This window comes from Chionomys nivalis, chromosome 7 (genome assembly GCF_950005125.1).
Source record: "Chionomys nivalis chromosome 7, mChiNiv1.1, whole genome shotgun sequence".
NCBI lineage: Eukaryota > Metazoa > Chordata > Mammalia > Rodentia > Cricetidae > Chionomys > Chionomys nivalis.
In genome coordinates this window covers 42,886,326-42,911,889 of record NC_080092.1, presented here as the reverse complement: position 1 = coordinate 42,911,889, position 25,564 = coordinate 42,886,326, and the positions used below count along the sequence as shown (strand labels likewise).

The 25,564-nt window shown below is 46.7% G+C and overlaps 1 pseudogene; it reads left to right on the top strand.

The window, feature by feature from the left end:
- Nucleotides 1-948: 948 nt before the first annotated feature.
- LOC130877010 (ras-related protein Rab-5B-like) lies at nt 949-2,363 on the top strand (annotated as a pseudogene).
- Nucleotides 2,364-25,564: the final 23,201 nt, after the last annotated feature.

Here is a 25,564-nt window from a genome sequence, read left to right as displayed (position 1 = left end):
GAGCTGATATACAAAGAACTCAAAAAAATAGACATCAAACTACCAAATAATCCAAATAAAAAGTGGGGTACAGACCTAAACAGAGAATTCTCAACAGAAAAATCTCAAATAGTCAAAAGACACTTAAGGAAATGCTCAACACCCTTAGTTATCAGAGAAATACAAATCAAAACATCTCTGAGATACCATCAGATACCAGTCAGAATGGCTAAGATCAAAAACACTGATAACAGTTTATGCTGGAGAGGATATAGAATAAGGGGAACACTTTTCTCCATTGCTGATGGGAATGCAAACTTGTACAGTCTCTGTGGAAATCAGAATGGTGAATTCTCAGAAAATTAGTAATCAGTCTACTTCAAGACTCAGCAATACCACTTTTGGGAATATACTCAAAGGATACACACTCACACCACAAGGACATTTGCTCATCTATGTTCATAGCAGCATTATTCATAATAACCAGAACCTGGAAAAAACCTAGATGCCCCTCAACTGAAGGATAGATAAAGAAAATGTGGTACATTTACACAATGGAGTACGACTCAGCGGTAAAAATCAATGACATCTTGAAATTTGTAGGCAAATGAAACTAGAAAAAAAAAAAAAAACTAGCGAGGTAACCCAGACCCAGAAAGATATAGTATGTACTCACTCATAAGCGGAGTTAGATGCAAAGCAAAGGATAACCAGCCTACAGTCCACAACCCCAGAGAAGCTAGACCCCTCATCCAGAAACAGACGGAAGCAGATGCAGAGATCCACAACCAACCATTGGGCACAGCTCCCAGAGTACAATTGAAGTGATAATATGAACAAAAGGGTCAAGACCATGATGGGGAAACCCACGGAATCAGCTGACTGGAGCTGGTGGGAGCTCACTGACTTCAGATTGACAACTGGGGAACCTGTATAGGACCAAACAAGGCTCCCTGAATGCAGGGGTCAATGGTGTGGTTTGGGCAGTATGTGGAGACACTGGCAGCGGGACCAGGACCTAACCCTAATACATGGACTGACTTCGTGGAGTCCATTCTCTATGGCAAGATACCTTGCTCAAGGCACAGGGGGAGGGGGGATGATGGGACAGACTTAACTTATTAACTTCCCAGGGGAGGCCTTACCCTCTCTGAGGAGCAGATGGGGAATATGGGGGTGGTGGTGGAGGGAACAAGAGGAGAGGAGGGAGGGGGAACTGGATTAGTATGTAAAAAATAGATAAATAAACAAATAATAAAAAGGAGCCTGTCTTGAGCATTAAACCGGTGAAAATATTCTGCAACATTTCCGGGCTCTTACTTCGGCTGATTTGGCTTGGTTTTAAGTCAGGGTCTCATGTAGCCCAGGCTGGCCTCAGATTCACTAAGTAGCCAAGGATGATTTTTGAACTGCCAACTTCTCCTGCCTTAATTTCCAAGTGTTGGGACTACAGGTGTGTGCCTTCATGCCTGGGAATTTTGACTTTGACTTTTTCTTCTATCTCTTTTCTGGGGACTAAGCCCACAAATGCAGTTTCTCACCTGAACTGCCATGGCTGTCCTTTTGCTAATATTTTCATAGGAATCAAAAGGTCAAAACTTAAAGCAGAGGTTCCACACAGGCTTGGACCCAGTGGGGGAGATGAAGCCCCAGGACTACTGAAGCCTGGAAGTCCCTCCCTTTCTCCTCCCCACGTTGCTGCTTTGTGGCACCCCCTCCCTCTACCCGCTCCTACTTTGATAGCCTGCTGTGACTAGCACAAGTCCAACCAGGTCTAATGGGCAGCCCCAGGCCACCGAAATATGCCAGTTCAAACTGGTCCTGCTGGGAGAATCTGCAGTGGGGAAATCTAGCCTGGTGTTGGCTTTGTCAAAGGGCAGTTCCATGAGTACCAGGAAAGTACCATTGGAGTGGCCTTCCTCACCCAATCTGTGGGTCTAGATGGCACAACAGTCAAGTTCGAAATCTGGGACACAGCAGGGCAGGAGCAATACCAAGCCTAGTCCCCATGTACTACAGGGGTACCCAGGCTGCAATTGTGGTTTATGATATTACTAATCAGGAAAGTTTTGCCTGGGCAAAGACATGGTCAAAGGAACTTCAGTGGCAAGCCAGTCCTAGCTTTGTTATAGCCTTGGCAGGGAAAAAAGCTGACCTTGCCAACAAGGAGTGTGAAGAGACTCAGGCATACACAGGCGACAACAGTTTATTAATTATGGAAACCAGTTAAGACCGTTCTGAACGTGAATGATCTCTTCCTGGCAATGGCAAAGAAGTTGCCAAAGAGTGAACTCCAGAATCTGGGGGGTGCAGCAGGCCGGAGTTGGGGTGTGGATCTCCCTGAACAGCCCCACCAGAACAAGAGCCAGTGTTGTAGCAACTGAGGGTGACTGGCAGCAAACACGTGTGGAGTTAGCATGAGGGCTAAGACATAACCTCCATCTCCACCCCTCAGCACACAGCCCCTGCAGTGACAGTCCACTGAGCCCTGGCTCCCAAGGGCTGCCTCCTGACAGCTGTCATGGCACTTTTTAACACTTTAGCAGCCAACACCAGGTAGCGGTTACCACTACTATGCCCTACTCTGGGGTTTGGGGTCAAATCTCCCCAGGACCTTCCTTCCAAAACAAGCTTCCTTTACTTAGTATTCTAGGTACAAACAGTGACCTCCTCACTGTTACTCCCCCACTGTGTTCTTCCCAGGGTTTCAGGGAAGACGCTATCTCCTGTCTCTCCCCTCCCCCACCTCGCATCACTCCCTGTTCTTGATCCTGTTTCTGCCTCTTCCCAAGATGATGAAAGGTAAACCCAGGGGTTGAGAAGGAAGACAATGTCATTTTAGTCACATTAAGGGCCCTGCAGAGACCGTAAGGCTCAGAGAAGAAGGGGGTAGGGAAACATGTCTCTTTTGTTTTATTTATCTGGTAGGAGTTTCTTGTCTGTGAAACACTGTAGCGCCCATGAGCTGGACTTGTGGAGGATGTTCCGAGGTAGGCGTGAGACCAGGGAAGCAAGCTCACAGGCACCATGGGAAGTTGTATTAGCCTATTGGATAAAAGTTGAGGCACAGTGTCTCGTCCCAAAGCTGTTTTCCCTCACCCAGCCTCTTAGTTCTCCCCACTCACTCACCCCCCATGCCAGTGTGGGGATTGGACCTCAGAGTGCTCCAAAGAATCTTCTCTGGTTGCCTGCACCCTTATCTCTGCCGTGGTCTAATTGGAGGAGGTACCAGTTTCTGATACCCATCTTCAGGTTATACACAGGCATTTTCCCTACCACGGCCTTGAGATGGCCTTAGCCTCAGACACCCTGCAGTGTACACTTTAACTGAGAGTAGTTCAGCCAGCATACATGTTTCACAGGGGTTTTGATAGATTTATCTGTCCTTCAACCTTTTTAATTAAATGGAATGTACAATGTATGAGGTTCAGGGGGCACTATAGGAAGCAGTAACAGTAGCAGCTACTAGGGCCCAGTCTCCACTGCTAGCCTCCTCTGGCCCATTCATGCCTCTGTTCTTGGGCATAGGTCTGTCTGAGCAACTGGGGAGTGACCTCAGAACAGAGTGGGCCTCGGTAGTAGAGGGAAGGAGGGTCAGGCAAAGGGAGTGTTCTCACTTCCCAGAGTTCACATTCAACTTGTTCTATCTCACTGTGTCTTGTCTACGTCCCCGTAAATAGTCTTCATTCTCACTGTATGGGCTGTCCTGTCTCCTGTTGCCCCCTTTCTTTTCTCTTTTGTTAGTATCTTGAGTTTAGTTCCTCCCTCCTCCACCCCCACTCTTACTTAATCCTTGTCCCAGTCGGGGCTCCTGCCTCAGAGGTCACTTGTCCTATGACAGGCACAGTTAGAACTGAAGGTGCCTAGTGGCTGCCTTGTGTTATCAGAGGGCTTTGGTCCTTCCTAAGTCTCTGGCCTCTACATCCTTCCTTAGGTGTTTTAGGGTGTCCGTGGGAAGCCATTAGGGCAAGAGGAAACTCGGTTTTTTCATGTGCTAGCCAGAATTTTGGGGAAATTTGCAGAAGAAATGAAAGACCACAGTAACCCAGAACTAGAATCTTTCCGTCCCTTTGGCTGACAGACTGACGGCTTTGTGTTCCCGAGCAGCTGAGGAAACCACGAAGCCAAGAGTCTCAAGAAACCATCTCAGGTTCTTTCACTTAGGCCTCAATTCTCCTCCTCTTCCAGGGGCAGCCTTGGTCCTCACGGCCCTGAAACACACGTCCTTTTCCAACTCTATTTTCCTAGAACTGTTAGTCCGCCAAAGCACCCAGGTGCATCCTTTTGACAAGTGAAACATCTAGGGTGGCTGAGTCTTCTCTGCAGTTTTCATGGGACGAAAGTGAAGACGTTTTATGGCCTAGGGCTGGGAAACCATTTCCCTAGGTTCTTCTCCCTCAATCTTAGGAACAGTATTTACCTTAGCTTCTGGGTCACTTCCCCCAGCCCCTCCCACTTCCCCCAGCAGCCATCAATGGCCGATAGCTCCTCAGACAGAAGTGGGAGATCATGAGCCTCTCCCCATCTATGCTGGGGTTTCCGCTGCCTTCATCTTGTACAGATCTTCTACACGAAGCCCCAGCCTCTGTCTATCCATGTGTGCAGCTGCACCATCAAGGCCGGGAAATACTACAGACACCCACCCCCTTTGGCTTTAGAATCTTTCTGCTCCCAGCTCTGAGATGATGCCCGGGCCTTGTAGAAAGGGATATGATATAGATTTCCCATTTAGAGTTGAACCCCCCATAGTCTCTTAGTCTCTGCACATTGACCAGTTGTGGATGTCTGTATTAACCACTATCTACTGCTAAGAAAAGTAAGTAATAATAAAAAATAAACGAATAAATAAATAAAAGCTTAACAAGTTATCTTTCCAGATATGGACCCCACAAGACAAAATATTTGTTCTTACTGTAAAGAAATTCCCATTCATTTTTAAGGAGGGGTTTGCTGAGAATTTGCCCCTACATCTCTGTCTTTCCTTGCAGCATATTTTCTTTAATGAATATATATATTCTGGTCTGGCAAATACCTCCACTCTCATGCCTTTACCTTGTCATGTTGTTCCCAGCATATCTTGGTGCCCATGGGGAAGTCTCTCCCTGACTCCCTTGGCCTCTCCACACTGGAGATACAACCATGAGCACGGCTTCACGGTAGTGTTGTACTCCATTGAGCCCACAGACCTCCAAGCTAAGGCATGCCTTCCAGCCCTTGCAGAAGGCTTTACTTCCCATTTGCAGCTGGAGGACGCTGGCTGAGGCTAATCTTTGGTAGCTCCACAAGAAGAAGATGACCAGTTCTAAGTCCGTGTGGAGTCACCTTGCCATCCTTCTGGGAGTCACTGCTTCCCAACATGTGACATGGCTGGCAGCAGCAACTTGTCCAGGATGAAGCTCTGCAGATTATAAGGATTTCTTCCATCTCCCCTCTCACCCACCTTGCTGCTCCTGGCATTGGATGCCACCCTTTGGAGCAGGCCACAGTGGAGCATGTGACTGTTGTGTTTATACCTTCCTTTCTTCATCCTGGCCAGAATTCCTGATCCAAACCCACATATGGCTAGTAAGCTTCTAGCTCTCCCTCGTATCTGAGTCCTAGCCAGCTCTGGTTTGTGATGTTTTCCCTTTAAGTTCAGTCCTCCCTAGCCAGCCAAGGTGATTTGGCTCAGAAGTAAACTATGAACAGAAGGTGTATTACAGTCAGGGTGGCCTGTCCTGTCCAATTCCCCTAGTCTCCTGAGAACATTGTACACGGCTTCAGCCAGCCTACATTCTAACACAAGAGGGCAGGGGATACCCCAGCTTAGAGAACACCTCCACTGTGTCAGTGTGGTGAGACTCAGCCCTGACAACAACGGAGGTCAGTTGTCTTCAAGGGACCCAAATGATGGGACTCCGACCGTCTTTCCTATGATCGGTCCCTGGGACATAGTCTCAAAAATTGGTCTAAATTGGATCCCCAAACTTATAAAGGGAGAAAAAAAAGAAAGCCATTTTGTTTTACTTTGTAACAAAAAAGATCAACAATGCTGGCAACTTCATGGCACATTGAGCTGTAGTCAGCCGGTAGCTAAAACTCTGTAGCTAGCTCAGGGAGGACCCTGAGATGCCTTCCTGGTCGATAAACTCATGGTTTTTCCTCAAAGCTTACATTTGTGATGGGTATGCTGCCTGTGGCATACTGGAGACTCAGACACAAACTCATCTTTAAATTCAGCCCCAGATGGCACCTTGACCACCTTCCTCTGTGTGCACCCCAGCCTCTGCTCCCCCACTGGTCTCTCTGCCACCAGCCTTGCTCCTCCTGGCACCTCTGCTCTCACCTCCCTCTTTGGCTTTGCCCACATGGCACCTTGATCTTCTCCGCCTGCAGAGCTTACTACCACTGCTCTCCCTGAGAGCTGCCTTCTTCCTCATTGCTCACCCAGGAACTTCACACAGGGAACTTGGAATGATAAACAGCCATGCCCTCTTCCTCAGAGGACATTCTCCTCCTTCATGAGGTGGCTAATGGGACCTAGGCACCACCAAGTACCTGTTCCTTTTGCATGTCTGACCTGTCTCAAATATAACCCAAAGTAGATGGTTTAGTCAGTATTTTCCACCTTCATTAAGGACGTCAAAAGACCCACTGTGGCTTTAACCCAACATGGAAAACAGCTGTCTCGTCCTAACCACCTGCCGCACACATGAGAGGTCCCAGTCTAAACTTTAGCACACAGCTAGGCTGACGGAGCCCATACTCATACCCTAGTTAACAGGCAGGCCAGGCTCCATTGCAATGCCCATATAGAGCCCCAGTGGTCGTAGCAGGCTACTAATATAGAAAACAACCAGGGGGAGTTCCACCAAGTCTGTATGATCATTTATTCAGGGGAATGAAAGGTGACGCCAAACCCGTTAACTACCACTGGCTATCGGAGATAACACGGGAGCCTGGGAACCCTGCCCTCTGCGTTACAATCTAGGGCAGCTGGAAGCTGCACAGTATGCTAATGACGCCCCTGGAAGTCAGGGAGGCCAGGCCACCCTGCCTGTGTTACACAACTGCCGTTCCCAGCATTGACATTAGACAAAAGCCTGGAAAACTAGACCAAGGTCCCCAGAATCCTCCACCAACTTTACTGCGCACAGCCTTCAAGGTCTTCAGAAAATGAGTCAGCTGGGTCAGATTGGAACAAAGCTGATAACAGGCAGGCTGCACGCAGGGTTGTAACTGGCCAGTCTCTGACTAGCCCAGGCAATGCTCCAGACAGTGCTCCAGAGCCATCTAGTGGCATTCTGGTTCAGTCTAACCGCACAAGCGTATTCAAATGAGCCTGCATCGAATTCAAAAACCGTTTGCAGGCAGTGAAGGGTAAGCATGAATGTGGCCCAGCACAGAATCCTAAATTTACTTGAGATATTATGAGATTCGATTTTTGTTTGTTCGGGCATCTTGGGAAGGGGGATCTCATAGTGCAGCTGCACAGAGACAGACAACAACCTCATGTTGTAATATCGAAAGATCAGAAATGCTTAAAGGAAACAAATCCAGCCTCGGGTTTGAACAGTTTGGCTGCTATTGTTGCAGTCAGCCAGAAAAGCTCAGCTAGGAGCGCCCGAATCCAACGGGCTATATCACTCCTCTGGGGCAACTTCCAATCAGCAAAATGGGGTTCTTGAGGGAAGGCCAACCTTTTGTCCAGGACATCATGTTAAAATAAACCTTGAACAAACTCTACCAGACCCCAACTAAGACTCTATGGTGAAACTCCAGCCCTTTCTCCTATGAAAGTGAAGCTTGGGTTGCATTGGAGACCCCCAGATGTTGGAGATGCCAAAACTATGTCTGTTAAGGGAAGCTGCATATATGCAGTAGAGCCGACCCAAGAGAGAGAAGCATGCTTCAGGCAGTAAAGTTGGATAGGCAGAGCCATCTAAGCCCTTTCATGTTGAGCATGGGGCCGTAGGATTTGGTGTTTTCCCTGCCAGGTTCTGGTCTTGCTGTGGTGCAGTATCACTCACTATGCCCCCATTCCTCCCTTGTAGAATGGCAATGCATATTCTGTGTGATTGGAAGCATCTGACTTGCATTCTGATTTTACAGAGGGTCACAAATAAAAGAGCTGGCCTGGAGTCTCCGATCAGGGTTTGGACTTTTAGACAGTGTTGAGTCTGTGAAAGACTATGCCATTGAGCTAAATGCATTCTGCAGTATGACACGTTCATGACCCTATGGGAACCAGAGAATGGAGTGTGATGCTTGGGTGAGATTGTCCCCCACAGGCTCATGCATTTGAACACTTGGTCCTCAGTCGATGGCACTGTCTAGGGAGGTTTTGGCCATGTGACCTTGTTGCATGAAGAGTGTCACTGGAAGCAGGCTTTGGGAGATTAAAGGCCTTTGCCATTTCCAGTGGCTCCCTGCTTTGTGCTTTTGGTTCAAGATGTTGGTCTCAACTTGCTGTTCCAGCCACTGTGTCTATCTGCTGCCATGTCTCCCCACAGTGCTGAGATGGATAGACTCTTACCCTCTGAAACTGTAAGCCCAAATAATCCCTTCCTTCTGTAAATTGCATTGACCATGGGGTGTAGTAAGAGGCGCTTGTTTGTTCCCAGCCACTCAGACCCAAAATAATTACACAAAAACTGTATTATTTAAATCATTGCTTGGCCTATTAGCTCTACCTTCTTATTGGCTAGCTCTTACATCTTAATTTAACCCATTTATATTAATTTGTGTATCACTTCATGGCTGTGGCTTACTGGCAAGGTTCCAGCTCATCTGTTCCCAGCAGGGTCTCCATGGCATCTCGTTAACTCCACCTTCTTTCTCCCAGTATTCAGTTTAGTTTTCCCTGCCTAGCTCTGTTCTGCCCTGCTACAGGTCCAAGGCAGTTTCTTTATTAATTAATGGTAATCACAGCATACAGAGGGGAATCCCACATCAATGGTGTTTTTATTACAGCAACAGAAAAGTAATCTGTAGTAGGGGCTGTGGGCCTCTTCCCACAGCCCGGCTCATGGTCGCCTGGCTAGCTTATGCCCTGAAATAATGACACACAAACTGTGTTCTTTTAAACACTGCTTGGCCCATTTCTATTCATGTGTGTAGCACCCCAATGTGTGCTTACCGGGAAGATTCTAGCCTACGTCCATCCTGGCTCGGAGCTTCATCGTGTCTGCTCTGGAGAGGAGAGCATGGCGTCTGTCTCTCCGAGGAGCTGCCCTGCATCTGAGCTCACTTCCTCTTCCTCCCAGCATTCTATTCTGTTTACTCCACCCACCTAAAGGCTGGCCAATCAAATGGGCCAAGGCAGTTTCTTTATTAGCCAATAACCTTCCTCCATCATTTCCCCTTTTCTGTTTAAACAAAAAAAAAAAGGAAGGCTTTAACGTTAACATAGCAAAATTACATATAACAAAACAGTTATCAAATAAGAATTACAGTTACAATATTTACATCTACTTTATCTTTATCATAACTAAGGAAAACTATAACTATCTATCTATTCTTCAACTCCATCAAAGACTCCAGAAGGATATAATATTACCTAAGCAAACAAAAAATAAGCAACTTTCAAACTCTAGAAATGACAGAGACATCTCACTGCCTTGACAGTCACCCAAAGTTTCTCTGTACCGTTGGGGCATCCATCTTCGGCCTACAGACCCATAGTTTCCAGCAGACATTTCCATGAAGCAGAAAATTTCAAAGGCAGTTCAGTCACTATCTGCTGTGTCCTGCAGAATGTCTCGCATGAATTCATGTCTCTTTCATGAATCAGGAACCCCAAAAGATCATCTCACCTTTAGGCAAGTTCAGCAGTCCTCTCTCTGCGGGTTCTTTGTGTCCAGTTTATACAATAGTCCAGGCAAGAGCAGTTTCTTGCCCAAATAGCTATCAAACTCCATAAGGATCCTCTTCGATGCCCATCTTCTTCTTCTTGAAGTAGATTGGTGCTGCCAGGAGCAGAGTGTCTCATTGTCTTGAAAAACCCTAAGTTATTAAAACATTTAAAATACCATATTCTCTAGCCTTTGAAAGATATGATGAATGCCTATCTGAAATATATGCATGCACATCTAGAAAATCTAACTAACATGACTACAAACTTGACTATTATTAATAATTATCCACTAACAACCTATATACATTACATTTTGAAATGAACTATACAATCACAATACCTTAATCAATATCAGAAATACATACACATATAATAAAATTGACCTTAAATTAATATCAGTAAACCAAGATTCATATCAATGCAAATTATTCACATCTATATCATCTCCCCCTTTAAATGTAAAAGAACATTTATAAACAATATATGGGAACATGGGCGCAGTTTTTTCTCTCCAAACTGCTTCCTGCTGAATGGGGGCGCTGTTAATCAAGTCTTTCATGGTATAACCTGTGTGCTAGGTTCCTCTCAGTCGGCAGTTGAGCAAAGTAATTTTTTGAAGGTGTTCACAGCAACCCTTCAGGAGGACGTGGTCTATCATACCATATTGGGATCGAAGAAGCAATCCAAAGAGTCTCATCCTCTGTGAAAACAAAAGAAGAAACTCTTTTCCAAAGTATCATATCCTTAGATCCAAATTCTGAAGTCAAGGTATTTTGAAAATACCTATCTTGGATTAGTTCAACAGCATTTATAAACAAATATCTTTTAGCAGCTGATGCTCTTTTCTCAGCATTCAAACAATTCAAAGAGAGCATAATAGCATACAGTATCAAGATTTTCTGTGTACTTTCCATCTTTGTGCGGCTTTATTTTAACTCTATTTTGTTTATTTTTACTTTTGTTTTATATTTCCTGTATATCTTTGTCCTGGAATAACTCTGTAGACCAGACTGTCCTTGAACTCTCAGAGATCCTTCTGTCTCTGCCTTCCAGGCATGGGATTAAAGGTGTGCTACCACACCTTGAAGTCACAGAGGTAAATTTCCCTCTGCCTCCCAAGTGTTAGGATTAAAGGTGTGTACTACCACACCCAATTACTCTCTTTCTTCCTTATTTTACTTTTAAGAACTTTAATTTTCAGCCTGTATATATTTTTAAACACACTGTAAATCATTTAAAGTTTTCTTTGTCTTTGAATCTCTCTTTACTGTATATCTCTCTTTTTCTGACCACATGAGTCTTTAATTTACCAAGCAATATCAGTAGGATGAAAGTCGTGGCTTTGACGGCTGGATCCAGCCATTCCTTAGCTTTCCAGCCTCATGGCTAAGGTACCGGCTGTAGCCATGTTTATCACCACAACTCTGTGGCGTTTCAAGGTCTTTGCCAACAAGCAAACTGCAGCATTACGTCCACAGACAACAATCAAGTCCTCTCTCTGTAGTCGGCCCTCCTGCCTCCAACAGTCAGAGTTTGCCCTGGCAGGACGGCCCAGAAAGCCGGCATTTTAAAACAGCACAACTTTTTTCCTGCTACGGCTGAAAACCGAAAAGCATGCCTTCAGCTTTTCACCAACACTGTTTTAAGTGTTTAGTGGCAGGACATCTTAAATGAGCTGCACGGTTTCACAGCTGAAGCTGAGTCAGGAAGCCTCTCTTAGATGAGAGCACTTGCTTGCCTCTAGCAAGCAGAGCAGACCCAAGAAATTGTTGCTACCAAGAAAACATGCTTTACTCTATTCTTTCCCAAGCTTTCTCAGGCTTTCTGTGGATATAGTCGTCCACACGTTGGGGGCCATCTGTAGTAGGGGCTGTGGGCCTCTTCCCACAGCCCGGCTCATGGTCGCCTGGCTAGCTTATGCCCCGAAATAATGACACACAAACTGTGTTCTTTTAAACACTGCTTGGCCCATTTCTATTCATGTGTGTAGCACCCCAATGTGTGCTTACCGGGAAGATTCTAGCCTACGTCCATCCTGGCTCGGAGCTTCATCGTGTCTGCTCTGGAGAGGAGAGCATGGCATCTGTCTCTCCGAGGAGCTGCCCTGCATCTGAGCTCACTTCCTCTTCCTCCCAGCATTCTATTCTGTTTACTCCACCCACCTAAAGGCTGGCCAATCAAATGGGCCAAGGCAGTTTCTTTATTAGCCAATAACCTTCCTCCATCAGTAATCAGGCATAGTGGTATTTACACATGCCTTTAATTCCAGCACTAAGGAGGCAGAGGCAGGCTGATTTCTGTGAATTCAAGCCCAACCTGGTCTACAGAGTGAGTTCCAAGCCAGCCAGAACTGCACAGTGAGACCTTGTCTCAGAGAGGGGGAGCTAATACAAGGAGGAAGTGGCTTATTTGGCTTACACATTGCAGTTCATTATTTTAAAAAAAGAGTCAGGACGGGAACTTGAGGCTGGAGCTTGAAGCAGAAACCATGGAGGGGCACTGCTCACTGTCTTATCTCCAGGCTCGCCTTCAGTCTCCTTTCTCATGTAGCCCAAGCTCACCTACCCAAGCATGGCGCCACCCACCATGGACTGGAGCCTTCTAGTCAACTATCAATTCGTAAAAGAAAAAAAAAAAGGCCCCACGGATATTGCCATGGGCCAAGGTGATCTAGTAAATTTCTCAATTCAGGTTCCTACTTCCCAGGTGTCTCTAGGTTTGTGTCCCATCAACAGTTGAAGCTATGACAGTAGGTTAACCAGAGCTAATGGTGTATGAAAATGTCTTCTAGAAACCCACTAGTTAGTAAACCCATGTCAAAATATAACTTTGAAAAAAGTTAGAAGGGAGTTGCCCTTCAAGGCAGATGGTGCTGCTCCCAGAAGATGTGGTTTATTAAACAAAAATCAGAGTGCAAGGCATAGGATACCTCCTGAGGAGTCATTGACTAAGGTGGGGGCCTCAGAGGTCTCCACAACAATGCAGGCTGTTAGCATCACCCTTAGTTTCCCATCAGATTATACCGCAAGGCCTTGTGCTGGAGATACCACAATGCTTTGCGGAACATAGAGAAGTCAATCTCCCACTATCCAGGAAAGTTCCTCACTGTTGGCAGCTTTTGCGGTGCTGGAAGGTACTGTGTAGGCTACCAGGGATAAAAGACGTCAGTGGTCTTGCTCAGAACTGGGCAATGTGTGCTCTAATACTGACCAGCTGGGCAAGATGTCTCCACTTGTGCAACAGGGCATAACTGTTATGGGGTAACTGAGCACGTCCTGATTGAAGTTGAGGCCTGCCCCACAGCAGGGGCTCTCCTGCCTGGTACTGGACACCTGATCAAAAGTCTGTGTCTGGGGAGGTCACAGGCCCTACGGTGGAACCTCGTTGTTGTTGTGATTATGTCACCAGATTGTCTTCTATATGTTTGTGTTTATACCAGGGATGCTCTCATCTTTGGTAAGCAACGTTTCTGTTTTATTGTTTGTTTTTGCAGTGGGCTGCAATCAATGCAGAGTTATAACAAAGTGCTAATAATAAGTGACCGTGAGTGCTCAGCTCCAAACTGGATATCTATACCACTCCCTCAACACACGCACATGCACAAACACACATATGCACACATGCACACGCACACATACACACACGCACACACATGCACATACACGTACACACATGCATGCATGCACACGCACACACATACACGCATGTGTACACACATGCAGACGCACACACATACACGTACACACACACATATGCATGCACGCACTCAAGGTCTCAGACATTTTTTGAGGAGTTACTAGCAATTGGTAGCTGCTGGCGAAAACAGAATCTTTTTTTTTTTTTTTTGGCATGGTCTTACTGTGTATTCCTGGCTGGCTTCTACTCACTCTGTAGACCAGCCAGACTGGCTGGAACTCACAGAGGTCCGCCTGCCTCTGCCTCCCAAATGCTGGGATTAAAGGTGTCTGTCACCACACCTGACAAGAGAACCATTCTCGGGTGTGGTCACTGGTAGGAATCCATGCTTTAGTGGGTGGCACCACACTCATGCACACAGGAGAAGCACTAATTGGACTTAGTGGGTCATCAAAAGAATAAAGGGAGGACATGAACTTGAGAGGGGAATGTGTTGATGGGGATCTAAGAGGAGTTGGAAGAAGAAAATGGGGAATGAATAAGATTTCATTGTATGTATCTATGACACTATTGAAAAATAAATCAAATGAATAATACTTTTTAAAAAGTAGTTTCATATCTCCCACCCTGGAGATCAATTCATAATTGATCAAAGACTTAAATGTAAGATCTGAAATTTTGAAAAGTTAGATGGAAAATTGGGAAATCACTTCTAGATGTCAGCATTGGCCCGACCTTCTTGTAAAGTATAATAAAATATAGAAAATAACCCTACAAACTGACAAATAGGATATGTGAATTAGAAAGCTCTCTCTGGGACCCTGGCAGGCTACAGGGTCTCTCCAGGTGCTGCAGGTCAGGTGCTCTGGCTCCAGGTGCTGCAGGTCAGGTGCTCTGGCTCCAGGTGCTGCAGGTCAGGTGCTCTGGGGACCTGGCAGGCTACAGGGTCTCTCAGGTGCTGCAGGTCAGGTGCTCTGGGGACCTGGCAGTCTTCAGGGTCTCTCCAGGTGCTGCAGTCAGGTGCTCTAGGGACCTGGCAGTCTTCAGGGTCTCTCCAGGTGCTGCAGTCAGGTGCTGCCCCACCCCCACCCCCTGTTGCACTGTTAGTTTTTCTTTGCTTTTTGGTAGTTTTTCAAGACAGGGTTTCTCTGCGGCCCTGGAACTCACTCTGTAGACCAGGCTGGCCTGGAACTCACAGAGATCCACCTGCCCCTGCCTTCTGAGTGCTGGGATTAAAGATACAAACACTGTAAAAGATCAAGCCAGGATCTCCTCGCCAAAACCTACTGGTCCTGTAGCCATGTGTGCAATGAGAGTAACCTCGGTGAGACCAGGACAGAGGATTCTAGAAGGACAACCATAAACTTCACCAAAAAAAATTAACAGTTTAGAAATGATGCAAGCGGCTCAATGAAATTATGGAGCAAGAATGTAAGGAGACTAAATGTCTGAACAATGCCCAAGAACACAAAAACATAAGGCTGCTGCTGTCGACCTCTGAACTACACAGCACGAGCCCAGCAGGACCTCAGTCTCTGCTCCTGTAGCCCACTATACCCCACCCCTACTCCAGGAAGAGAAAGAGACTTAATCACATAAAATCACAGGAGGGAAAAAAGTCTTTAAAGCTACTTGCAATCACTCTTCCAAAGCAGCCCTTGAAGGGAATGGATGCTGCCAGCAGGTGGCAAGATACACAAATCTGTGCTGATTTCCTGCAGCCAAAACGTAGGAGAGTCTGAATTGCATTTTAACTGCAAAAGGAAATGCTAATTTAAGTTAAATATCGAATTTCAATAAGATTTTTGTAGGGTGCTAAAAATCTCTTGGTTACTAATAGTTTTGGTTGCATTCGTCTCACCAGAACTCAGCCTGGCTTCTGGCAACTTTATATTTACCAATTGAAACTGTATCTAAGATGTAGCCTGTGCAATGTATGAAGCCACGTGAAGCATGAAGTAGCTTCCTTTGTCTTGCTGCACTTCTTTCCCCCATCTACTCTCAGCGTGTTGGTGCTCTACGGTGGGCGTGCTGGGACAGAATGCTGGTCCTGTGACTCCTTCCAGGTTTTATATTAAGGTCCTTTAAGCTGATGCAGTTTTCTTTTGTGTTGTAAAAGATATCACCGAGTCACGTAGAATAGTGTCAGCTTGTCAGAAATGAGCATTCAGGGGGTAGGGGGCGTTGTCTTCCATGCTGCAGTCTCCCTGCAAATTCTAAGACATGCCCAGTTTGAACTCACACGACAGGAAAAGTCCGTGAATGAAAACTCAATGATCCTATATTGGGCCCCAAGTTCCCAGCATGCCCAAACCACAGCCAAGGGCACCAAACACAAACGAGACAGAAGCTGGCCAAGAGCAGCAACCCCAGTAGGGGAGTCTGGCACAGCACCTCCACTTGAGGTGTTGCTAGGACACCCTGAAGTGCCCCATCTTGATGCAGAAGCTGAAACGGGTAGTGCCACTTCTGCCCATCCTTGTTAGCAGAGGCAGAAGCACAGATGGACACTGTGATGCCCCGCCCCAGGGCTAACTGCTCTGCTGTATCAGGCCCAGCCGGTGGACTTGTATTGATCTAGGTCAACTTGTATTGATCTAGTCGAGCTAGAAAATCGCTATTTTCCCCCACGTCATAAGAGGGAACAAACGACAAGAGGTGGAACAATACCATCTAAAGAAAAGTCGTACGACAGTGCACATTTTGTTGCTTCGGAACCCTTCAGGACCCTATGTGAGATGGAGGACTGGAGCACAAAGAGATCAAATCAGCTCTAAATTCAAGGTAATTTGCATCTGTTTTTTGCTGATGGTGACTTTGACAGCAAGAATAAATGAGCTGTCATCTCAGCTGGGTTCTGGGGAGAAGTGTGCCGAGCTGAGCGGTTGGCTCTATGATGCCCAGCGTGCCAGGAGAATTGTGCCGCGCTGAGCGGTTGACTTTGCAATGAGCAAATGGCCACACTCACCAACTCACTGCCTTTTCAAACCCTTACTTGTGTGAATCACTAGTGAGTGGTAAAGCCTTTCCTATCTGACTGAGATGGCTTCTAAAGCCACTAGTGATCACAGGATTAACTGTCTCATCTGGCTTAATTGAGGAGTCCTGAGAAGGCTTGTCACTTGCTGCATCCTAATAAATGGGATATTTACCTACACGTCACCTGCCTCCCACGGGAATGGCACATTGAGTTATAAAATGAGAGCGAGATCCATAAAGGAACCACAAACAAAAGTACCAAGCAAACGTAGGCCTGATAGGCAGGATCAGGAGATGCACACACAATGGGCCTTGCCATCCCATAGCCCAGGAGAGGAGAGCAAGAGCTGGCCGGTGGGATTGCATGAGATTAAAAATCCACGGAAGATGCAATAAGTAGAGTGAAGAGATCCGACAGAACAAGAGGGGGTCCTTCCTTGCCAGTACTACCTCAGACAGGAGTTTAATATCTAGAATCCTTAAAGAACTAAAAATTAAAATGCCAAAAAACAAACCCATAAATCACCTAATCAATGAATGAGTAAATGAATTGGACAGTTCTCAGAAGTAATAAAATTGGCCAATGGATCTATAAAAAGATGTTCATTTGATTCCTGTATCTGTTAGGAAAACGCAAGTCAAAATTGCATTGTGGTTTCAGTGCTCCCCCCACCCCAATTGGTATGACTGTCATCTGGAAAACAAACAGCAAACCCTAGTAAGGACGTAGGGGTGAGGAGTAGGGGACGTAGGGGAGGAACAGATCACAGTGCTGGCTCAGCCACCATGGAAGAAACTCACGATAGAGCGCCAGAGCAGTGCCACCCCTGGCTGTATACCTGAAGAATATGAGGGTCGTTACATAGTTCTCTCCCATGTCCTTTACTGGACTTCATACTTAATGTAAATATTTGAGGATCAAATCAAACATGGCAATACCTATGCATCTCTCTGGAGATCTGAGTGGCTTGCCATACCGTGGATACTCTGGGAATTCCAAGTCCCCTCGAGGAAACTCTCCAGCCCTACTGGGAACACAAAGTGGACTCTGGAGTGTGACTGGTTCACAGGACCTAGGTGCCTACACTTATGGCTTGGAAAGGCTGTGATCAGAGCCCATGTTACCTGGTAGCCTCAGGGTGGTCAGACTTCCCACAGAAGTATACGTGCCTTCCCTAAGAATGCGCTGAGAATTCATTTGGTGGCCTACATGATATGGGCTGGGTAGTCCAACAATGACTATCTGCTTGCTGGAGAGGCTGAGAGCCCAGGAGATGCTCAGTTACAGGGCTGGATGCTTCAGCCATGCCAACAAAGGCCTGGAGGATTCCTGAGAGTCACTGCTCTTCAGTCCACACAGGAAGACCAAAGCAGCTGATGGAGGCATTGATAATGGGGTAGAGGGCCTCAGGTGCAAGAAGCAAAGGTCAGTAAGCAAGCAGCATTGCTTCCCCACCCCTTCAGATCGGGGCCACTGCCAGAAGATGCTGCCCACTCTATGAACGGACCTCTTGCCTTTCTTTCCTGGAAGCCCAGAGTCTCGACTATCAGTTGATTCCAGATGACTATTAAGATAAACTATCATGCAGGGCCTGGAGCCACAGGGGTTTGGTTGTTTTGGTTTGGTTTGAAACAGGGTCTCACTGTGTAGCTCTGGTTGTCCTAGAACTGGCTGTGTAGACCAGACTGGCTTCAAACTCGCAGAGATCCATCTGCCTCTGCTTTCTGAGTGCTTGCCTCAACACGTCCAGAGTGACACAGATTGATTTGAACCCAGCTACTTAGGAAATTGAGGTAAGAGACTATGGATTTGAGCTAGGCTAGCCTGGGCTACTTATTGAGTCCCTATCTCGAAATAAAAGGTGGAAAGAAACTGAGAGAAACTATTTATAATACTGAAGTAGAGGGCAATATTTTTAAAGATCCTAAAACAAACGAGTACAGTGGTCATCAGAACATCTTTGAGTAGTCACAGCTCTGGTGCGAGGTGGTTAGGGAGAGACGGACGTGGGGAATCCTGGTGGAATCTAGTCAGCAAGCCACAGAGGAAGCTCCTTTCTGCCGGTCTTCATGACAGCTGAGTTATGAAAACAGGGAAGTCCCCACCAACAGGCAAGTGGGCAAAAGAAGATGGAGTATATATACATTTCTGTGGCGTTTGTTTCAACAGAAAAAGAAAACATTCAGGGAAAGAGAATAGAACTGGACAACATCAGAGCGAGTGAAACAAAAAGACATGTACATTGTATCTTCTCTGCCAGTGGGCCCAGCGAGAAAACTGGGAGGGCACCCAAGGTCACAACACCCAGCACGCCTCAGTGAAAGTGCCATTTTACAATCCATCATGTTGGACGAGGAAAGTATGCTAATTTAAGAAAATGAGACTAGGTTTTACTCTGACCAGCCCAGCCTGGTCTGAAACTCCAGGCTAGCCTTGAACTCAGGACAATCCTCCTGTCGCAGCCTATCAAGTGCAAAGATTATAGGCAAGAGTCAGCCCTACCCAGCTTATAATCTTTTATTTTTTAACACACACACATACACACACACTGTCTTGAAGTACCAGAGGCCTGTCCAGAGTCTGTTGGCTGAAATCCACGTTAGAGCCATGTATCTCGGGAGAGTCCTTGCTCTCAGTTGCTGGTGGCCGCTTTTCCTTGGCTTGAGGCTGCATTACTTTGTTCTCCTCTTTCTTCCTCTGCCTCCATCTTAGAAACACACTGTTGACTGTAGTTAGCTGACCCAAGAACGCACTCACTCACCCTCACCTGAAGACCATTAGCATACAGTCACACCTGCAAAGTCCTTTTTCCCGGCAGGACACCCACAGGGAGGAGGATCTGCAGACTTTGGCAGCTGACCACAACACGTCCTCTCTAACCTTACCTGACTGTGTTGGCAAGGCCTCTTTGCATATCATGTGTGTGTTAACACTCAAGTGCCAATATGGCGGTCCTGAGAAAGTCACAAGCAAGAAATGGCAGCATGGTTTGTTTTCTTTGCAAATAGAGTAAACTCTCCACTCCCTTCTCTCAGGTTAGCTTCTCTGAGAACATGGAGCCTGGCAATATCAGCACATTCCACCTGTGCTGCCCCTTCCCGGCCCCCGCCCCCAGACAGTGGCTTCCGGTCTGCAGTGCTGGGAGGGACACTCTGAGGTTCATACGCGGGTCATAGCTGGTAATTCATGGACACATTATGAGTAGGAAATATAAAGTGGTGTCTCTCTCAGTGGGAATATCTTTCCTTCTATCCCGGAAGTGCTATGATCATGATTAATATCCCCCTGGGGGAGCCCGCCTAGGCCTCCAGGAAATGGCGTTTCCTCAGCTCACAGATGGTATCTGTGGTGTCTTCCTCCGTCTTCACCTGGTCATCCCTCTAATTTCATCTGATCTCACTTCACCTTAATCATCTCTTTACTCTAAACACGAGTAAACACTCTGAGATAACAGGGGGTCATGAACTTGGAGAACACAGGTCAGCCTCCATCCTGTAGCTTTGATGGGCCAGCCCAGAAGAAGCTGGGTGGAAAAGTCCTTGGTGGCGGAGATGATAATTTGAATAATGAGAACAAAACCAGTTCCAGAGGTCAGGTTCAGGCACAGCTCTGCACTCTGGATGTCGTGGGAAATGTCAGTCTGGCACCCGACTCTGTGACCTTCCCTTCTGTCCTTCTTACTCAAGACATCCAAGTGGCAATCCCCGGTCTCCATCTCTTGCTTCTCACACTCTCTCCTTTTTCTGCCAGCACTTCTAATCTCCACATTTTCTGCTCCATGGTAGGCTTGCAGCCCACTCTTCCTCCACCAGCCTGTCCCGACGAAAGCTCCAGCTTCTGTCTGCCGAGCCTTTATTAGCAGGAGGTTGGGACTTGTTGGATAAACTCCCACAAGAATGGAGACGTCTGCCAGACTCAAAGTCCCTGGTCAGTCCCAACATCACGTATGGATCTCATCCATGCCCTCATCAGCCCATCCATCCACCCACCCACACATCCATCTATCCCATCCATCCATCTAGCCATTTAGCCATCGACGGCCACTCATTAATTACATATAAGTTTAGTAAGTGCCTTCCACATTAGTCAGAATGCATCAGTGCACAAAATAGACAAAGTGGGCTGCCTCTCAGATCTCACATCAAAGGCTACGTAAATGTTTTCTATAAACAGTGAGATATTAAATATTTTAGGGTTTGCAGCCCATATGGTCTCTCATAAATACTCAATTCTGCCATAGCTGTGCAAAGGCAGCCATCTCTCCATGGATGAACGAGCATGATTCTATTCCAAAGGCCATTAGCATTGGGATTTTGTATTGTTTTTATACATCATTATTATGTTTTATTAAAGCAGCAGAAAAAGTGACTGTTTTATCCCAAGGAATCATGTTATCTGCACACCACAAATGCTTTGATTCCATCTATTTGTCCCTGAGCTCTTTGTCTTCAATAGTCTTTCGGCATACAAAAGAGAGGTATTACCTCATCTCAGTAGAAATGGGCTTTGTGTTTTTCTTGTTTAGAAAAAAATACAGTGGATCTGATTCCTCTGGCACCAGTCTATTCCCACTTAATCCAGATTCTCGAAAACTAAGGCTGTGTTTTTACACGCACGCACACGCACACACACACACACACACACAGTTTGAGGTGACAGCTTCAATTCTCCATGTTGGATACTAATGAGCTGAAATGCCAGCAGTTGGAGCAGCCGTGTTGCTGGTGGCATTGCCAGTGGTTGTGACAAGTTGAGACACCTTCATCCCTTACATTCCAACACGCCCGTCTCTTTGATCAGCAAATGTGCTTTTGTGAACTCTACCCCAGCAGGTAAGGCACATCAAGCAGCAAAAGACAAACTTAAAATTGGCAATCCTGATAGAATATTCAGGGTTTTTTTATTGGGTTCTTCTACAGAAATTAAAGCTGGTTATTTTTCCACTGTAGTTCGAGTAGCCATTCTGTGTTCCTTTTCTACCTCTTTGCAGAAAAGATATTTTGGCATTGCATGCTGGTTAAGGCAGGAGACTCAGCTGTTCTCTTTAAGGACGTTTGTTTATTGGCCCGTGTGCCAAGAGTCAAAGACACCAGAATGTGACTTGTCCGTAGCCTGAGCAACACATTCCAACAACTGGGGTTTCCTGCCCTCTGCTGGTTCCAAGTGGAATATTTATCTATTTAGGAGTGTGTACATATGTCTGTATGATAGAACATGTGTGTATGTGGGGGTGAGTGTGCACATATACAAGGCCAGAGGTCAACATTGGAAGTCTTTCTCAGTCTTTCTCCACTTCTTTAGAGATAGAGTCTATCAGTGAACTCAGAGCTCACAGCCAAACTGCCCACAAGCCCGTCTCCAGCTCCCCAGCATGGGGATTTCAGGTGCCTGCAGTCATGCCAAGCTTTTATGTGGGTTTTCGGGGTCCAAACTCTGGTCTTCGTTCTTGTACGACCAACGCTTTACTGACAGGGCCGTCTTTCCTGCCCAACAACTGTATCTCTGGTGGTAGAACACATACACATTTCCCCTTAAAAACAAAATAAGCAAAAGTAAAACAAGTGAGAATGTGAAGGCTGGTGTGGGCTCTTAGCCAAAGAGCCAAAATTCCGATTCCATATAAGACATCATCGAAGGTCATCAAAATTGTAACACTTTGCCCAGAATTTTAGATTCCCAGTAGAGTTAGTAATGATGACACGTGGGAAAAAATGTCTGCCATGCCATTTTCTAAACAGGGGTCTCATCTGCTGGTCTCGCAGAGAATGCTCCATGAAGGCCAGGAATACCAGGCAAACATAAGTCAGCCCGATGACTTCAGTCCTCCAATGCTTTTTATTTGGTGTGTGATCCCAGTAGGCTCCAGGATTTTCCTGCTGGGTCCAGGAAGCTTTCAAACTGGAAAACACAGGCAAATAAACATCCAGAGAAGGACACACAAATGCACAAGTGGAAAAGTCTCTCTCTCTCTCTCTCTCTCTCTCTCTCTCTCTCTCTCACACACACACACACACACACACACACACACACACACACACAGCTTCAGGACCAGTTACCCTGTACTCTTTTGAACTGATGTCTTCTGTTATCCTTGAATGATGAAGTGCCATCAACGGCCAGCTCTGACTTTTCTGGATATTTCTGCTGAGACGCTGCTCCTCTCCCTAAGTTCCACTTAGGATGAGCATGCTACAGACAGACATGCAGGTGGTGCCACCACTGGCCAGGCCCACACAGACTGTCCGCCCTGTGTGACCTCCCAGGGCAGTGATGCAAGCAGGGCGAGGCCCAGGCGTTCTAAACTCTTCTTCCGGTAAATGGCGGGTATTCTCTACACAGTAGCATGGCAGAGAGTCATGCTATTCCAGACGAAGGCTTTCCCACAGCTGCTGGATAAGCGTGGTAGTCTTTCTCCACAGCAAAGTTAGAAATCAAGAATCTTAAAGAGAAGAGTTAGTGTTGGCGGGAGGAATCACTTTCATCTTCGTGGGAATGCACTGAGCATCACTGCTGAGTCCAGAATGGCAGGTCTTCCCCTGTGAGGTGTGACATTACCACCTCCCACCACTTCCCACTCCAGACGAGTACCAACAAGCTCCAGACACTACTGATTAGATCTGCGCACACACACCACGTGAGGGGTGGTGTGCCTAGGGTAGCAGATACCTGCCCGCCGCTCTCCTGGGTCCACTCTGGGACTGGGACTGGTGAAGGAAATGGTAGAGACGGGTGTTTGATCCATGAGGAACACACCGTAGCTCTGAAGAGACATCAGGTCGCATCAGATGACACAGATCCAAGGATGCTGAGGAAAACATCAGGATGTGGGTTTTACTCTCTCAGGGCCACCTGTCGTCCACCTGTCCTTTCCAGTTGTCTCTATCTGTATCGGTCTAACCCATAACCATCCCTACAACCACGACACCACCCCCCCACCCAGCCTCCAGATGCTGTAAGGGCTATGTTTTCCCTACTTCTGGTAGATGTACATAGAAGGTGGGCATGGGGTGAAGGCTCCAGACAGGTAGCGGCTATGACCCCCAAATGCTTCACTGGCCCCCCGCCACTGAGTGTCAAGACCTGCACACACTGTTCATTTCTCCCTCACGAGCCTCCTTCCTGAACCCCACTGTGCATTTTTTCCTCTTCTTCTCTCTTCTATTCTTCCTTCTTTTCTTTCCTTCTTTCTTTTTTTAAAGATAGGACCTCATTATGTGGCCCAGGTGGTCTGGAACTCACAGAAAATCCTCCTGCCTCAGCCTACAAAGTGCTGACATCACAGGCTTAAGCCACCACCCCCAGCATCTTAATGAGGTCTTTAACACCCTCATCATTCAGCTGCACCCACACCTTTGTCTCACTAGTCTCCACCTTCACACTGCTGCACCGTCTGAAACCCACACACTGGCGTCTACGTGCCGGTTTGTTTTTTTTTTTTTTTTTTTTGGTTTTTCGAGACAGGGTTTCTCTGTGGTTTTGGAGCCTGTCCTGGAACTAGCTCTTGTAGACCAGGCTGGTCTCGAACTCACAGAGATCCGCCTGCCTCTGCCTCCCGAGTGCTGGGATTAAAGGCGTGCGCCACCACCGCCCGGCGACGTGCCGGTTTTAATGGTTACTTTTTTCCCTTTAAAAAATAATTAGGTGCAATCTGCTTATTCTCAGTCTTGTGAGCTTTGAAGCATAGAGGGATGTGGCACCTTCTGCCCGCCTCCACATCTCCTCCTGCACACAACCTTGTCCTACACACCCATCCCATTCCCTATGCGTATGCCCCGAGCCTGTGACTGTGTATTCTCCAGAACATCACTTGACGACCCTATGATGGAACACAGCAGGAAGAACACTGGGTCTGGCTTCTCTCATTCCACTTCATGGCTTCAAGAACATTCCGTGTGCCCATTTTTCTTGTTACCCAATAAGATCCCATCTGGGGTGGGCCATGGTCTACTTAGCCAGGAAGGAGTAAGAACATGCCTGTGTAAAATACATACATCAACCTGATATGCTAAAACCATCAAGAAACTGTAATGTAGAAGACGATCCTGTGCTTTGCCTGTCCCTTTACACCGGCTGCAGAATCCTCTAACTTCAAGGAAGAGAGTACCTTCCTCACACTAGTGGAGAGAAGTAATCTTAGCCCCAAAGACTGGGAACCTGGGGCTATGATGGACCTGGGGCTATGTGGACCTCGGCCTCTGTCCACACACTTCCTGTGAACGACTGTCCTGGAACCCACTGACTTGCACCTACAGTGTAATTTCTATCATTGTAGACAATTCATCATTTTCTGTCTAGTATGGGAGTATCTTAGTCAACCTGGGTTCAGCCCTAGCTCTACAAAATTGTTCAAATGAATTTAAACAATTCTGATGCTTTTCTCTTGTAAATCTATCTTTTTCGTATTTGGTTTCTAGAGCAGAGATGCCCTTCAGGTCAAAGATGGGTATGGGTCATTACCAGAATGCCCTATGCTCCCTCATCAGCTAAGGGGCTCACGGTGCCTCCTAATCTTGGCTAGTCAAATAAAGCTTCCATAAACACCTGCTCGATCTTGTTTATGGGCATAGCGTCATTTCTCTTAAGTAGCCACGGCTTGTGGAGAGGCTGACTTGATCTGAGAAGTCAGCCTATGCCTGAGTTGATTAAGAAACTGCCAGATTTTGGACATTTTTTGCCACATTCATTCTCTGCTGAGCAAGCAGGAGGCTCTGTTGTGGCTGCTGTCATCTTGTGCTGAGAGAGCCACAGAGAGGACGCTGGGTGCCCCTGGAGCTGGAAATGGGGTCAGTATCATTTGAGGACACAGCTGTGGACGTCACCTGTCAAGAGTGGTAGGACCTCAGAGGAACCGCTGCAGGGACGTGATGCTGGAGACCTACTGCAGCCTGCTGCTCTTGGAGCATCGCATGGCCAAGTCTGAAGTGGTCTGCAGGCAGGAGCATGGATTTGAGCCATGGAGAGGAGCAGAAGCTTAAGCATGGAGCCTCCGAGGTTGGCAAGACTCCAGAGGTCAAGAGCTAGCCTGAGAAACTCAGTGAGATATCACACACACACACACACAAAGCAAACTATTCACTTGAAGCATGCCTTATGTGACATCGAAATCCACATCAGTGCAAAACCCTGCGAATGAA